This window comes from Somniosus microcephalus, chromosome 27 (assembly GCF_052327205.1).
Source record: "Somniosus microcephalus isolate GS21.2 chromosome 27, FLI_Smic_1.0, whole genome shotgun sequence".
NCBI classification, from domain to species: domain Eukaryota; kingdom Metazoa; phylum Chordata; class Chondrichthyes; order Squaliformes; family Somniosidae; genus Somniosus; species Somniosus microcephalus.
In genome coordinates, this window is record NC_141013.1 from 9742272 (window position 1) to 9756242 (window position 13971).

At 44.4% G+C, this 13971-nt stretch overlaps 1 protein-coding gene across 10 annotated transcripts in view; it reads right to left on the reverse strand.

Annotated features, from left to right (window-relative positions):
• Nucleotides 1–13971, reverse strand: part of LOC147099958 (uncharacterized) — a 93940-nt gene that overhangs the window by 9825 nt on the left and 70144 nt on the right. For 2 of the 10 annotated variants that reach the window (XR_015073777.1, XR_015073775.1), the window contains exon 5: nucleotides 6391–6622. The exons of 7 other annotated variants lie outside the window; for them this stretch is intronic. The gene's annotated coding sequence lies outside the window, so the exon portion shown is untranslated. Of the gene's footprint in view, nucleotides 1–6390; nucleotides 6623–9173; nucleotides 9655–13971 lie in introns of those variants that run through there. One more of the 10 variants, XR_015073778.1, reaches the window with a different exon arrangement.

A 13971-nucleotide genomic window follows, 5' to 3' on the forward strand; every position in this document is an offset into this window, starting at 1 on the left:
GGACACATCATAGGTGCCCACCCTAAACAGCCAATGGGAATGACGGAGCAGCGCCATGCCACTCTAATGGCAGAAGGGCAAGACCCAAAGAAACTCCTCTGCTCCCATTGGAGTAAACAATTCTCTTTCACAGGAGTGAAATCCTGCCTCTTACTCTCTGATTGCCCTGCCATTTTCCAGAGCATTTGATACGCACGTCGCAACAACCGGAAGAACCATCTTAAGAGACACTGAAATCGGTGAGATTCCTCAGTAGTTTTGAGATCACTAGGATCCCCCTTCTTGTGGATAGAAACCATAACTGTGTTCTGCAACACAGAGTGTGTCTCAGGAAATAATCCTATTCATCAGCCTCAGAAGGATAGCTTCAAGAGAATTTGGTGGTTCCTAGCATTGTTCTCTGAGGCCATTGTTGTTCCCTTTCCTCTCAGCTACACCAGCGTTTATGAATTTGGTGTGACTAATATCTGCATCGGCCAATCCACCATTTACCTAGGTGTCACAGTGAAGGGGTAATTACTAGTCCTAGTCTTGCGGCTTCAGTCTTATGGCCAAGGGATATAGACAGTAATTCTTCTGGATAAAAAGAATAGGAATCTCGAAGTCCCTACTACTATCCCCATCCCAGCTGAGGATTGTTGGGATGTCTCTTTTAATCATCTTTGACATTTTTACATTTCTTATTCTTATCCAGGATATCCACCAAAATCAAATACCTTGATTACCCGAGACTCAGAGTTGTAGGCTGACAGAGTGGTTCTGAAGCCGAGAATCGCTTGCCCATTTCCAGTGACTTCTGACTGTCTATCTGAAAAAGCTCTATTTTATACCTTTTTTTAGTGGTTTATCCTTTGAAGTTTTCTGCTGATGTAAGCTAATTATCTCCAGTCATCTCTCTGTTGACTTTTTTCTATTCTTACTGCCAATTCAACTGTTAGCTTGCAGACTTCTGTCTGTTGTTTAGGTGTTTCAAAACTTATCATAAAATGGCTACAACTTATGTATCTATTTGATGCCATTTTTATCAAAGGTCTTCCATTCAATTTTACAATGACCTAGATATTTGAAAACAGACGTCGTGTTTACTAACTATTCCATTTTCAATACAAACACAATGTAATTGCTTGGTGTATCTACTGAAGTTATATTTTCAAAGTGTTCTGTTGGTATCATTTTTACAACATGTAAATTAAAAACACTTCAACTAGGGTGTTTGCTTGTTTTCTAGCTATCTCAATGGTTGTATTAAGAATTATGTCTCCTGTCTTCCAAGTTTAACATAAAAACTATTTGACCAGCAGGTGTTTCTTTTACTTGATGTCATCTTTTCAAAGGCACATGCCTCTTTTAATATTTCTGTGTTCCTGTTCAATGTGTTAATTTTTAACACTTTACTTGGGTCATTCCATTGTGTTTCTCCCAAACTCCAGACCTTCTGGAAGCGCCAAACTGCTATTTCAATAGGGCCATTGTTTTAGTATTTTTAACCAATTCCCATTTCAAAGCTTGTATGATGTTTTACAACTTTTGTGTTATCAAACCATCCCATCTCAGAAACCTGTATTGACATAGCTTGTGTCGCCGAGGCTTTCCAGACTTTTAAACCCAGTATATCATGTTTTATTAAAATCAGAATTCTGTTCATATGATGGTGTATTTTTCTGAAATATGGCTTATTCCTTCACAACAGTGCAGAATCTACTTACTTCCATCAAACTGGGTTCATTATGGTCTTCGATTTGATCACCAAATGCACCGGCTTATTCAATCCCCACGCAGTTAAGTCTTTATTAAGGCCTATTTGGTCAGATGGTAACTCAGTATAATGTTCTCACCAGACCCTGCACAAGCTCTTATGGGGATCTGTTGCAGAGCATAGAAACATAGAAGATAGGAGCAGGAGTAGGCCATTCGGCCCCTCAAGCCTGCTCCGCCATTCAATGAGATCATGGCTGATCATCCAAATTCAGTACCCTGTCCCTGCTTTCTCCCCATATCCCTTGATCCCTTTAGCCTCAAGAAATATATCTAACTCCTTCTTGAATATATTTAATGAATTGGCCTCAACTGCTTTCTGTGGTAGAGAATTCCACAGGTTCACCACTCTCTGGGTGAAGAAATTCCTCCTCATCTCTGTCCTAAATGGCTTACACCTTATCCTTAGACTGTGACCCCTGGTTCCGGACTCCCCGCCATCGGGAACATCCTTCCTGCATCTAGTCTGTCTAGTCCTGTTAGAATTTTATAAGTTTCAATGAGATCCCCTCTCATTCTTCTAAACTCCAGCGAGTATAAGCCCAATCAACCCAATCTCTCCTCATACGTCATTCCTGCCATCCCAGGTATCAGTCTGGTGAATCTTCGCTGCACTCCCTCCATGGCAAGAACATCCTTCCTCAGATAAGGTGACCAAAACTGCACACAATACTCAAGGTGTGGTCTCACTAAGGCCCTGTACAACTGCAGCTAGACATCCTTGCTCCTGTACTCGAATCCTCATACCATTTGCCTTCTTAACCACCTGCTGCACCTGCATGCTTACCTTCAGCGACTGGTGCACAAGGACACCCAGGTCTCGTTGCACTTCCCCTTCTCCCAATCTATTGCCGTTCAGATAATAATCTGCCTTCCTGTCAGTCATTGGTACTAGACCAGAAGTGGGCAACAGACATTAAGAAAGAACTTGGATTTCTATAGCGCATTTCATGACTTCAGGACGTCTCAAAGTGCTTTACAGCCAATTAAGTACTTTTGAAGTGTAGTCACTGTTGTAATATATGAAAACGTTGCAGCCAATTTGCGCAATGTCCCACAAACAACAATGAGATAGATGGCCAGATAATCTGTTTTAGTGATGTTGGTTGAAGTATAAATTTTGGCCAAGACACCAGAACTCCCCTGCTCTTATTCAAAAAGTACATTGGAATCTATTACGCTCACCTGAGAGGGCATTCGGGGCCTCGCTTTAACGTCTCACCCGAAAGACGGCATCTCCGACAGTGCAGCACTCCCTCAGTACTGCACTGACGTGTCAGCTTGGATTATGTGCTCAAGACTTTGGAGTGGGACTATGAAACCACTGAGCCAAAGCTGACACCTAACCAACTGAAAAACTTTATTGTTCTGACCTAATTGTGTAGGGAATAAAACACAGCTGTTGCCATCTTTTGATGCACATCTGGACGAAAGTAAGTCGAATTTTTTTTTGTATGGGCATTCCACTTGGCCCCCGGTGCCGGCTACAAGTTCAGCGCTGTGCTGGTAGAAATGATGGAAAAAAAGTAACTGACCAGGATAATCATTACCAGAGTCTAAGAATGGAGACAGATCCTGCAGCATTTGGTTAGCATAAGGAGCTCAATGGATTTATAACAATCTTAATTATAGCCTGGGAATACAGAGGATATTTAGCAGCGATTTACGAGGTTGTAATGCAAAGGTATCCTGTGATGTCACTAGCTATAAGTAGAACGTTTGTGCAGTTTCTGAAAATTATGATGCTCCGCGATGTACTAGAAAGTTTTTTCTCAATAAATTGTTGAGGATGGAGTGATGTGAAGTGAAATGTAAATGAAGGTATTAATGGTGAGCAGGATCAGATTGGAGTGAGGGAGGCAGAACCACAATGTAGAAGTGGATTGGTTGTGACTGTGCTATGGTATCCATACTAAGGTAAGATGATGTCCCGTAACTCATACAAGGGAATTACACACTTTGAGGTACATTGTCTGTCTCTCATGCATCTATTATAAATCTTCAATACTTGGATGTTCTGAAGTACTGTATAAATCAGATGTACAGGATATCTTTTCAGGCAAGTAAATTACCATTTTCTTTGCTGGTCTCAACATGTGCTGAGCCTGCACTTTGGAGACTGGCCAAGAAGCTCACTGCCTTTGTAGTTTGTCTGATTCTAGAGCCAAGCAAAAAGAACTAATAATTGCCTGCAGAGGATGTTTGGAGCTGAACTGGGAGGATAGGAGGGGTAGAATAATGAACAGGAAAGGCCAGGGCTTTATCTGCACCTACCAACAATGCCTGTGACTTCCATGGCTCAGTGGGTAGCACTCTGGCCTCTGAGTGGTTGTGGGTTCAAGTCCCCATCCAGAGACTTGAGCACAAAAATCTAGGTTCACGCTCCAGTGCAGCGCTGAGGGAGTGCCGCACAGTTGGAGGTGCCGTTTTTTGCATGAGACATTAAACCAAGGCCTCATCTGCTCTCAGGCGAATGTAAAAGATCTCACTATTTTGAAGAAGAGCAGGGGAGTTCTCCCTGGTGTCCTGGCCAATATTTATCCCTCAATCAACATCACTTAAAAACAGATTATCTGGTCATTATTACATTGCTGTTTGTGGGAGCTTGCTGTGTGCAAATTGGCTGCTGCGTTTCCTGCATTACAGCAGCGACTACACTTCAAAAAGTTCCTCATTGGCTGTAAAGTGCTTTGGGACGTCTTGAGGTTGTGAAAGGTGCTATATAAATGCAAGTCTTACTTTCTTTCATATTTTAGCAGCCCGACTCTGATATTTGCAGTCTTACCATATAACACTCACGTTGAAGTTGAGCATGCCACTTTGAATAGCATGTAACTTTATGCTTCTTTTTATGTTAATAGGGTCCCTGCCTCCAGAATCTCAATGGGTTACTGCTTTCATGAAAGTACGTTTCATTTGAGAGGGGCGAGGATGAGTCAGTAGCACTGTGTGTTATTTTCGTCACAGTCACTTCAACGGGCACATGGCCTGGTAATATGTTTGGTGGGATTGTGCTGTGTATTTGTAAATACGTGAATGAAAGAAACTTTACCAAATAGCTTCATGAAGTCCCCTTTAGCTGTTGTGCTCGTTAAGGTGAAAGATGTCAGCGTGGGGGAAATGAAACAATTTTTTCCCCCATTCTGTCACTCAGTATCAGTAAGAAGCATTACTCAGTCAGGTATAGCACAGCCAGCTCCAATGTAAGGGGAACGTTACTACCCCTCAGAAGAGCGCCTGCCACTGAACCAGTATGAATTTTTCCAGTTCCCAGACACACGTCCTTATGACCCCTTTGAGTGAGACGGACAATTGTATGTGAATTAGTGCTATATTATAGGCAGTTTTGTGCTGTGCGACCATGCTCACTAAGAATCAGGCTGAGACTGTCCAAACTCAACTGATACATTACGTCGAATGTACGTCACAGAAATAGGCCATTCGGCCCAACTGGTCCATGTTTATGCTCCACACGAGCCTCCTCCCACCTTACTTCATCTAACCCTATCAGCATATCCTTCTATTCCTTTCTCCCTCATGGGTTTATCTAGCTTCCCCTTAAATGCCTTTATGTTTTTTGCCTCAACTACTCCCTGTGGTAGCAAGTTCCACATTCTAACCAGTCTCTGGGTAAGGAGATTTCTCCTGAATTCCCTATTGGATTTATTAGTGACTATCTTATATTTATGGCCCTTAATTTTAGTCTTCCCCACAAGTGGAAACATTTTCTCCACTGATACAGGATCAATACATCCAATAGACAGCGGAGACTTTCCGATGACCTCTTTAACTTCAGTTGGCTCATATTATTAAATATGGGCAATATGAAGGCCCTCTTGATCTAGGGTTTAATATCAATTGCACCACAAAGGAGATTGTAACTGACAAATTGTTCACGTAGCTCCTGTTACACACAGAAGTGCTGGGATTTATGTTACTATCGGTAATCATTAGTAGTGTCCAGGCGTTTTAGGATTTGTAAACAATCTCTTATTTTTTACAAAGTTGCTATGGTGATGAAAGTACATTGTTTGCTTAAAGGAACGGTAACCAATATTTGCTAGGGGCAAATGGATTCTTATCAGAATAAATCCATGAATTACCTGAACCAAGATAAACACGCACAGTAAAGATCTGAGGCCCTCAGAGGTACATGTGACAGGTTACTTTGAAAAGCTCTTTCTGCAAGGCAACTTGGCAGCACAGCCTCCATTATCTGGATTATAGAATCATAGAAATTTACGGTAACCTTCTGGGATATAAGAATAGAATTCAGCGAAGCGGTGAAAAACAGCTTCTTATTTAATGAGTAATCAGTGGTAAAAGTAAAAGTTAAGTATTTTTATACAGTTAAAAAAAGCTAATCGTAAACCTTTTCACTGCTGTCCTTGCATTATAGGCTGTTTAGGCAACTTTTAGGGGAGACAGCTCTATTTTACAGGCTGTTTACTGCGCGCCCCCGCACCTCCCCCCGACCTGGTGGCAAGCAGGGGGAAGGGACAGGCATTCTATGAATGTTGCCATCAGTGAAGTTCCACGATTGGCCAGCTCGATAAGGCCAGTATTTCCTTTTGGTGTACCCCCTTTCCCCAGTTAAATGGAAGACCCATTTTGATATATCACTCTGGCTGGTACCTATGATGAAGGAAATCATCTGAACGAGATTGTTGTCCGCGCACCTAGTTGCTGAGTACAGTGTGGAGCGTGATACTGAGCCACACAGAAGAAAGTCCCAGATCCAACCTCCTGCCTGTGTTGAGATAGCTGACTTCCGCCAGAAGGTCATTGAGGGAGCTCCAGTTGTTATTGGTCGAAGAGGAGTAAAAAGCAGCATGGGTTCCTGCTCTTCATTCAATATCTTGAGACCCTGGATGGGAAGAGTACTTTGTGGAAGTTAGGTGAAGACAAGCTCGGGCTCAAATCCCATTCCCCGCAAAGATTTCCCCAGGAGCCACCAAGGCTCGGTTGCAAAGGTCCTGTTATGCTGCCTGATTGGCCTCCCAGTGCTACACCTGGCTCTGCCCCTCACCACCGCTTCCAGCTCATCTGATGCTGCTTTGCTCCAGGGTTCAAGCCCTGCTGACCCCTGGAGCAAAGCAGCATCAGATATGAGCTGGTTTTCTCCAGGTTATTCCATTTTTGTTTCTCCTCCATTTCCATCGCAAAGATTTTTTTAAATTGCATTAAGGGTTTTGAGATTCAGTTGGTGACCATGAAACTACCGGATTGTTGTTAAAAACCCAACTGGTTCACTAATGTCCTTTAGGGAAGGAAACCTGCCGTCCTTACCTGGTCTGGCCTATATGTGGCTCCAGACCCACAACAATGGCCTAGCAAGCCACTCAGTTGTACCAAACTGCTACGACAAAGTCAGCTCTGTGGGAGTACCTTCACCACAAGGACTGCAGTGGTTCAATAAGGCGGCTCACCACCACCTTCTCGAGGGCAATTAGGGATGGACAATAAATGCCAGCCTTGCCAATGACGCCCACATCCCGTGAATGAAGAAAAGAAATTCTGTAGAATCTGCCATTACTCAGTGAGCAGAAATATTGGAGGAAATAAAGTATCCATTCATATGTGCCAGACATTTTAAGTGGATAGTCAGCAGTTGGTCCCGATGCTTGCTTGTCTGTGGTTGAAGATGAAAATCAATGGAAAGACTGGAGAAAAGAAAATGCTGAGGGGTGACCTGATAGAGCTCTTTAAAATCCGCGGAGTGCCAGCCTGAGCTGAGGAGGAAGAGAGTGCCAGTCCATACTTGGGGATGAAGGGGGAGGAGAATAGTGGGGGAGGGAGAAGAATGCCAGCATGAACTAGGTGGGGGGGGGGGGGGGCGGGGGGAGACGAGTGTCAGTGTGAGCAAAGGGGCAAAAGAGTGTCTCCACATCACAGTGACACACAGCAACAGGGAGTACCAATAGTCCACAATTTCTCCACAAGTTGTTAGGGATCCAGTTTTTGCTGCAAGCTTCCCCTATACATGTGATGGATTGTTGGGTAGGCTTAAGTTATGATACGCCTATGCCACATTGCATTTTCAGTGTAACGACACACTGTCGGTCGACCTTCAGAGCTGTTTTTTGGGTTGTCAGCTTCTTGGGGGTGGTGATTGGTTTTGGGGAGGGGCTGTTGGTTGCCTTCTGCTGCTTTTCTAAGCTGGCGTGTATGAGAATGTGTCTCGCTTCCAACCTCAGGAGAGCACCTCCTACTGGACCAGTGTGACAGTCTTCCTGCACCAGCCATCCTGTGAGCTGAGCGACATTGCCAATTTAGTGTCACAATTAGGGGACGTTTTGGCCACTAGGTACTTGGCTGAGACTGCCCAAGCTCATTTCACATTCCTTACAGCGAGTAGACAGAGTTGGATTGGTGGCCGTGCTTCGCTGTACTAAGGCCCTAAGCTTTGGAATTCCCTCCCTAAACCTCTCTGCCTCCCTACCTCTCTCTCCTTTAAGACGCTCCTTAAAACCTACCTCTTTGATCAAGCTCCTGTCCTAATATCTCCTTGTGTGGCTCGGTGTCAAACTTTGTTTGATAACGCTCCTGTGAAGCGCCTTGGAACATTTTACTACATTAAAGACGCTATATAAAGGCAAGTTGTTGTTGTATTTGAACCCAGGCAGGAGGCTTGGAGCAAACCAACTGTTTGCCCTCAGCCAAATAAAAGTCATAGGAAAGACCAAGTAAATGGAAGGAGACAGAAAAACCCTTAATGCAATTTTAAAAATCTTTGCGATGGAAATGGAGGAGAAACAAAAATGGAATAACCTGGAGAAAACCAAGTTTAAAGGGAACAGTGTGAAAGAAACAAGATCAAGCCAATGGCACATGCCCATAAAATTACAACCTTCAATCTCTGTACGATTCATGCTTATTGATAAGAACGTATTGTCTCCAGATAGTTTGACCACACTTTCCTTCCTTTAATTATTACCCCTAATAACTCAGTACAAGCTTTTAAAACCACTGATAATTGTATTTCTACGCTTTAATATTCCCCCAGGGTTCCATTCATTCTGAAACAGGCTTGTAATTGTCCACAGCCCTATCAGATCCTGCATGTCTTTTGGGTGTCTGAGAGCAGGTATTGGACTGAGACTATCAGCTGCCACTCTTGATTCTAGGTTAGTCATTAGATTATTTTGTGGGGTTTTTTCCTGCTCCCCATGGTGCGGATGCTATAATTACACAGCTTTGTTTGCAGTATTTCACAATCCAAACCTGCCATTTACCACCAATCACAGGGCCTAATATGGCAAAAAACACAGCACTCCGCTTAATTGACAGCAGCACCACTGGTGAAACCTTCACTGTTTCTAATAATCCTTTCAACACGGGACATTCAGCTATAACCTGCTAAACTCCACATTATGGAGAGAGAACTTTCTGACAAAGAAAAGCGCACCAGTGGTAAATCTGTTTAAAGAGCTGTTGTTGCCATGGTAATGCACCTTTGCAAGACAGCTTTTATTTTATTGCGGTACCTAAGTGAAGATCAAGGCTAAATGTGTAGGGCACCACCTAGGTTGGAAAGAAAGGATTAGAAGATGAGACAAATCAGGAATTAATGGCTAGCCAATGGCAAATTTGTTTTTTTTTAAACCTGTAGTATGTAAAAGCAAGAAGACTGAAAGAATGGGGGGTGGGTGGAGCGGTGGTGGGGGGTCGATGGTGGTGGGTGCATGAGGAGTTCCACAGCTTTGAGGCCCTGGGAAAGTATGAGTTGGCGAGTATGAGTGACTCTCACTTCTGATCAGCCGCACTCCAGGGACTTGGCCAGACATTTCAGTGCCGTACTGCGGGCGTGCTGCATTGTCGGAGGTGCCTTCTTTCAGATGAGATGTTAAGCCAAAGCCCAGTCTGCTCTCGCAGGTGGGCATAAAAGATGCCGTGGCACTATTCGAAAAAGAGCAGGGAATTGTCTCAGTGTCGTGGACAACATTCATCCCTATACCAACACCATCAAAACAGATATTGCTGACCTACATTGGCTCCCGTTCCAGCAACACCTCAAATTTAAAATTCTCATCCCTGTGTTCAAATCTCTCCATGGCCTCGCCCCACCCTATCTGTAACCTCTTCCAGCCCTGCAACCTTCCGAGAACTCGGCGCTCCTCCAATTCTGGCCTCTTGCGCATCCCCAATGTCCTTTGCTCCACCATTGGTGGCTGTGCCTTCAGCCCTAAGCTCTGGAATTCTCTCCCTTTACCTCTCCGCCTCTCTTTCCTCCTTTAAGACGCTCCTTAAAACTTACCTCTTTGTCTGCCCTAATATCTCCTTATGTGGCTCGGTGTCAAATTTTGTCTGATAACGCTCCTGTGAAACGCCTTGGGACATTTTACTATGTTAAAGGCGCTATATGAATGCAAGTTGTTGTTGTTTAGCTCAGTTCTGTTTGTGGGATTGTGCTGTGTGCTAATTAGCTGCTGTGTTTGCCTACAGTTACTGCACTTTAAAAGAAATTCATTGGCAATTCGATTGGAAAAGAAAGCTGGGTGGAGTGCAATACAAATTGTCGATGCACGTCACCCAGTTTGAGCTACTGTCCAACAACAACAACTTGCATTTATATAGCACCTTTAACATAGTAAAACGTCCCAAGGTGTTTCACAGGAGCGATTATCAAACAAAATTTGACACCGAGCCACATAAGGAGATATTAGGACAGGTGACCAAAAGCTTGGTCAAAGAGTTAGGTTTGAGGAGCATCTTAAAGGAAGAGATAGAGGTAGAGTGGCGGAGAGGTTTAGGGGGGGAATTCCAGAGCTTAGGGCCCAGGCTGCTGAAGGCACGGCCGCCAATGGTGGAGCGATTAAAATTGGGGATGTGCAAGATGCTAGAATTGGAGGAGTGCAGAGATCTCGGAGGGTTGTAGGATTGGAGGAGATTACAGAGATAGGGAGGGGCGAGACCATGGAGGGATTTGAAAACAAGGATGAGAATTTTTAAATTGAGGCGTTGCTGGACCGAGAGCCAAATGCAGGTACAGTGAGCACAGGGGAGACAAATTTCACCCCAAAGTAATTAAATTATGAAGATATTTTGATCAAATGTTATAAAATAACATAATATAATAAATGTGGATTATAGAATTTCAGAATAATACATGATGTATCTCTCAATAAACCTGCAGCAAATTATATCACAGGTTTTAATCGTTCACTATGAATTTCATCACAGATCAATAACACAGAGCAGATTTGTTATCAGCATTATAATCTGACAGCAGCAAGACATGAATAAAAGTGACTTTTAAAATTTATACAATGTACATAAAAAAATAACAGTCATTCTGAAGTTATTTCAAAGCTTCTTTTTATCTTGAGGTTCAGATGGAATTTATAAACCACTCAAGCTTCCAGTTTTTTTTTCTTATTTCCCATTTGACTCTTTGTAAAACAGAACATTAAAATCCCAAACCTCCCTTCTGGCTTAGCTGCTAAGTGCACTGTCCAGAATGGAACTGATCGGTACAAAGCCGGAAAGTCTAGATTTGCTCTCCAGTTTCTGCTGAATTAGCTGACTTGATAGGATGAAAATAATTAGCTTTAGAGTCGCTGGGCTAGGGCAGGGAGAAAAATCACTCGGGGTTTAAAGTCCAGGATCATGTTTCTGTTTGTGTTTGTGTGTGCCTGTGCATGTGTGTTTGTGTATGTGCATGCGTTTGTGTTTCTTGCTCCCTCGACCCTATTCCTACCAAACTGCTGACCACCCAACTTCCTTTTCTGGCTCCCATGTTAGCTGACATTGTTCACTGTTCTCTCTCCTCAGGCACTGTTCCCCTCTCCCTCAAATCTGCCATCATCACCCCTCTCCTCAAAAAACCAACCCTTGACCTCTCCGTCCTTGTAAACTACTGCCCCATCCCCAACTTCCCTTTCCTCTCAGCTCCCTTTACTCACCAACGTCCTTGAACATACTGCCGCCTCCCAAATCTGTGCCCATCTTTCCCGCAACTCCATGTTTGAATCCCTCCAATCAGGTTTCCGCCCCTGCCACAGTACCGAAACGGCTCTCATCAAAATCACAAATGACATTCTACGTGACTGTGACAAAGGTAAACTATCCCTCCTCGGCCTTCTTGATTTGTCTGCAGCCTTTGACACGGTTGACCACTACATCCTTCTCCAACGTCTCTCCACCATCGTCCAGCTGGGTGGGACTGCACTCACCTGGTTCCATTCTTATCTGTCTAATCGTAGCCAGGGAATCACCTGCAATGACTTTTCTTCCTGCTCCCGCATCGTTACCTCTGGTGTCCCCCAAGGATCTATCCTTGGCCCCCTCCTATTTCTCATCTGCATGCTGCTCCTTGGCGACACCATCCGAAAACACAGCGTCAGTTTCCACATGTATGCTGACGACACCCAGCTCTACCTCACCACCACTTCTCTCAACCCCCTCCATGGTCTCTAAATTGTCAGACTGCTTGTCCAACATCCAGTTCTAGATGAGCAAAAAATTTTTCCTATTAAATATTGGGAAGACCGAAGCCATTGTTTTCGGTCCCCGCCACAAACTCCGTTCCCCAGCCACTGACTCCATCCCTCTCCCTAACATCTGTCTGAGGCTGAACCATACTGTTCGCAACCTTAGTGTCATAGTTGACCCTGAAATGAGCTTCCAACCACATATCCGCGGCATAATTAAGACCGCCTATTTTCACCTCGGTAACATCACCCGTCTCCGCCATTGCCTCAGTTCATCCGCTGCTGAAACCCTCATCCATGCCTTTGTTACCTGTAGACTTGACTATTCAAACACACTCTGGCTGGCCTCCTACATTCTACCCTACGTAAACTTGAGGTCATCCAAAACTTGGCTGCCTGTGTCCTAACTCGCGCCAAGTCCCGTTCGCCTATCACCCCTGTGCTCACTGACCTACATTGGCTCCCGGTTAAGCAATGCCTCGATTTCAAAATTCTCATCCTTGTTTGCAAAATCCTCCATGGCCTCACCCCTCCCTATCTCTGTAATCTCCTCCAGCTCCACAATCCCCCCCCACCCCCCCGAGATATCTGCCCTCCTCTAATTCTGCCCTCTTGAGCATCCGATTATAATCTCTCAACCATTGGTGGCCGTGCCTTCTGTTGCCAGGGCCCTAAACTCTGCAATTCCCTGCCTAAACCTCTCTGCCTCGCTACCTCTCTTTCATAGAAACATAGAAGATAGGAGCAGGAGTAGGCCATTCGGCACCTCGAGCCTGCTCTGCCATTTAATAAGATCATGGCTGATCTGATCTCAAATCTACTTTCACTCTCCATCCCACCCAAACCCATGTGATCTCCCGGGAGACGCGAAAAACCAGATAAAAAACCCAATGGCCAATTTGGGAGAAAAAATCTGGGAAATTCCTCTCCGACCCATCTAGGTGATCGAAACTCGTCCAGGAGATCACTCTGTCCCTGTATTTCCTGCAGTACTTACCTTCTGTAAGAGCTGATCTCCACCCCAGCCAGGAACAGGCCCAATTTACTCTTGAAGGACTCCTAGCTGGCAGCCTGTTCCCGAGGTCTCCACTAATCCCTGTGAATAGAACCATCTCCTGAAATCTAACACAGAATTAGAACACAAGCAGGAGCAGAACCAGGCTACACGGCCCCTGGGCCCGCTCCGCCACCCACAGGGCCATGACCGATCCGAACCTAGACTCATGTCCGATTTCCTGCCCGCTCCCCGTAACCCCTAATTCCCTTTACTTCTAGGAAATTGTCTATTTCTGTTTTAAATTTATTTAATGATGTAGCTTCCACAGCTCTCTGGGGCAGCAAATTCCACAGACCTACCACCCTCTGAGTGAAGAAGTTTCTCCTCATTTCAGTTTTGAAAGAGCAGCCCCTTATTCTAAGATTATGCCCCCTAGTTCTAGTTTCACCCATCATTGGGAACATCCTCACCGCACCCACCCGATCAAGCCCCTTCACAATCTTATATGTTTCAATAAGATCGCCTCTCATTCTTCTGAACTCCAATGAGTAGAGTCCCAATCTACTCAACCTCTCCTCATATGTCAACCCCCTCATCCCCAGGATTAACAGAGTAAACCTTCTTTGTACTGCCTCGAGAGCAAGTATGTCTTTTCTTAAGTATGGACACCAAAACTGTATGCAGTATTCCAGGTGTGGTCCCACCAATACCTTGTACAACTGCAGCAATTGTTTTTATACTCCATCCCCCTAGCAATAAAAGCCAACATTCCATTGGCCTTCTTGA